Source organism: Pteropus alecto, unplaced genomic scaffold (assembly GCF_000325575.1).
Source record: "Pteropus alecto unplaced genomic scaffold, ASM32557v1 scaffold86, whole genome shotgun sequence".
NCBI classification, from domain to species: domain Eukaryota; kingdom Metazoa; phylum Chordata; class Mammalia; order Chiroptera; family Pteropodidae; genus Pteropus; species Pteropus alecto.
Window position 1 is genome coordinate 1,537,887 of NW_006442109.1, and position 3,521 is coordinate 1,541,407.

Sequence of the window (3,521 nt, forward strand, 5' to 3'; positions counted from 1 at the left end):
CTTTCCACCATCTGTGCTAGATTTTGAATTCAGTAAGAGTGGTAAGTGTTGTGCCTCATTCATATCAGATACCCTGCATGTAGCACCGGACACAGTGGGGCGTGTCCAGCTCTCCTTGACAGCAGCCTACCTGCCCTGCTTCCCTCCAGGAGCAACAGGAAGGAAGCTGGAGGTCCCCCCCACCGCCCCTCCACCCCCCAAGAACTTGGTTACACAGAGCCTACACATTGTAGCTGCAAACAATGCCATAACAATTACTGCTTTCTGCTTGGAGATGTCTGGTGTCTAAGAGTAAAACCCTGGAGAGGGCATCGTGCCAGTTATAGCAGGAAACGTCTGGAAGGGACGAAGAACTGAGGGAGCATCTGGCTGCCTGTGAGTCCAGCGCCAGGGGACCTGCTTTCCACAGGATACCTGAAGAAGTTCTGGAAAAGACCTGTGGAAAGTTGCACTGCTCTAATAAAGAGAATCCTTAGCCCCTGCCTTGCTTCAGTGACAGTGCCCATGAGCATGCTGATGAGACCCAGGACAAGCCATAAATAGTAAGATTAGACAGCTAGCCAAATCGCTGGCAAAGCTTTGTGTACTGCTCTTGGAACAGCTTCAGGAAGAGTGTGGGTCCAAGTGGGTATTATGATGGGAGATCCTTGGGAAAAGCTTCCCAGTAGAACCTGAGACCCCCTGACACTTCTATGCAATATTTTTCCCTACTTATGAGAAGCAGATGAAATAAACAGACTAAGCCTACTGTTCTAAAGCAAGATATTCCTAGATTTGTGTCCTTCACTAGGCTATAAGCTGGTAGCAAAGAAGCAAATTTAAAATGAGCAAATTCTTTGATTCTATCCCTCTGTTTAGCAATCATAATAATTTGCTTTCTGTTTGTATTTAGAAAGGAAGGAAAGAAAGAAGGAAGGAAGGAAGGAAGGAAGTAAGGAAGGAAGGAAGGAAGGAAGGAAGGAAGGAAGGAAGGAAGGAAGTGGGTAAAAAGCAGAAACTTGTCCTACAGAGACCCAAAAGGGCTCATAGAGTTAAGACTGGATGTCATCATGGACATATAATTTCTACCCAGAAGGAAAGTAATGAACAAAATCAGAGTGGTCACCTGACTGTGCTGGCAGGCACTCAGTCACAGGTAACAGGAAGCCTCTGTCCTCACTATATTGCCAAGTGACCTGAGCCAGATCGGGTTTCCTGGGCCACCTGGACAAACAAAGGCAGAGGGCCAGAGCAGTGAGGGCAGTATCTCAGTGATGCTTGGCATCATAGTTGATGGGAAATAGAAGGAACAAAAGAGGGAATGAAGGGGAAGGGAAATCTTTGAGAAGTCTCTTTATTTGGTGTCCTCTAAGTTTCATCTCAAAGCACTTTTTAAAAAAATCAAAATGCAGACTTCCCCAAAGTCTAGTTGCACTGTCACCCTCACACTCAATATATAGATAAATATAGAGGGAAATAATCACTGGGAGGAAAATTAAGGTTTGGGTCATACATCAGCTCTGCTTAGCTGGCATCCGAACACATAATTCACATCGCTGAAAAGGCTCCAGTGGTTGCTTACCAATTACAGATCAATTACAGAAAAGGCTGTAACTTTATTAGAAGTATAATTTGGAAATCCCGTAAACACTCAGGATTTAAATCCCACTTACTGAATGGTCAATGCATAATAATTAACCCATGTGTGAAATTAAATTCAACCACAAGGAAAACAACATATACATGTTGTTTTAAATTCCATCTTAAGCCTTTCCAAGAAAACCACATGCTGAAGGATCAAAATGCAAATTAACTAATCTGACTCCAAACCGACAACATCCTATCCTAAGGAAAATTACGCTAGCATTCATCATCTGCCTAATATAAAATATCCAAATGTATATATTCATAGCCCATTAAAAGAAAGAAATTTTCTCTAATATTAGGTTAATGTTTAAATTTAAAAATTTACTACTCAATATACACAGCCATTGAGCATTTGTATTGTTTTACATTTGTCTGAAGCTGCTTAGGACCTACTGCTACTGCAATCACCATTACCTGCTTGATTCACGTAATACCTGGTGAGCTACCTGCAGGAAAATCTACCTTTCTTCCTCCCAGACTCCTTATCTCCAAGATGTTATCTAATCAAGAGAGTGTGGATGACCCTGGAAAGTCCATCAAAACTAAGTCAAGAGCTATCAAACCACAATCCTATGAACAGGGTAATGTTTCCACACAGGAGAAAAAAAAAAAAAAGCTTTTTCCTTGCTATGTCTGATGAGATATTGTAGTGTAAATTGGTCTGTAAAGGATTGTAAGGAAATGTAGAGGAAACCTCACCACCTTCTCATACCAAATTTATACTTCAAGCCCCCTGTCATTCAAACATAAACTCTCTTATTAGAGAGCAGGAAAATCCACATATCTCCTTTGAAAGTGCATTGAGTTTACTACAGAATTAAAATCCATGAAACGAGCTTCCTTAATTAACAGTTTTGCCCAAGTTAGCAGTGAACCGAGACAAAAGCAGAGATTTCTGGCTAAGAAAAGCAGCTTTGTAGTTTTGCTCCCCTCCTTCCTCCCTTTGGATAGAAAGGCTGAAGAAGAGTGTAAAAGGGTGGGGATAATAAGTGCTTAGCCTACTCCACGTCTTGAAGGAAGGTGTTCTCTACCTGAGGCAAGAAAGCTCTGACATTCCTTGAAAACTCCACTGCCAGGAGCTGCTGCAAACTGGGGTTTTTGTCCCTAATTTGTAGAAAAGCTCACTTGGCTGTCAGTTCCTGCTCCTCCCCATTTCTCACCACCTTCTCTTTCTTTAGTGGCCTTCATAAAGTTTTCTCTGGGCACTGCCTTCAGCTTTAGAAAACCAACAAATCCCTTCTCTGCCTCATCTTAAGAGATTTACAAACTTATGTTCTCATTTCATGTTCATGGACTATTACAAATAACATACTTTATCATCTTTTACACACAGTAATGTATATTCATAATGATTCTCGAACTGGAGAGGGATCATTACAAAGTATCACGGTCTGAGGAGTGGGCAAGTTTTTGGTGGGTGAGAACTTTTTAATGTTTTCCAACTTTTAGAAATTTTGATTAAGAAATGATATCTCACCTTTTGTCCAACATCTTAGCGAGGCTGTGGTGGTAGCAACTGCTCTCAGAACTTCGTTATGCGCCCAAGGATGAAGAGAAGAAGAAAGAGGCCGGAAAGTCGGCCAAGAAAGACAAAAGACCCGGTGAACAAATCTGGGGGCAAGGCCAAAAAGAAGAAGTGGTCCAAAGGCAAAGTTTTGGGACAAGCTTAATAACCTCGTCTTGTTTGACAAAGAGACAGATGACAAACTCTGTTTTAGTTCCCAACTATAAGCTTATAACCCCAGCTGTTGTCTCTGAGAGACTGAGGTTCCCTGGCCAGGGCAGCCCCTCAGGAGCTCCTTAGTAAAGGGTTTACTAAACTAGTTTCAAAGCATAGAGCTCAAGTAATTTACACCAGAAACACCAAGGGTAGAGATGCCCCAGCTGCTGGTTGA

The 3,521-nt window shown here is 42.1% G+C and overlaps 1 pseudogene; it reads left to right on the forward strand.

The window, feature by feature from the left end:
- Positions 1-2,144: 2,144 nt before the first annotated feature.
- LOC102888522 lies at positions 2,145-3,521 on the forward strand (annotated as a pseudogene).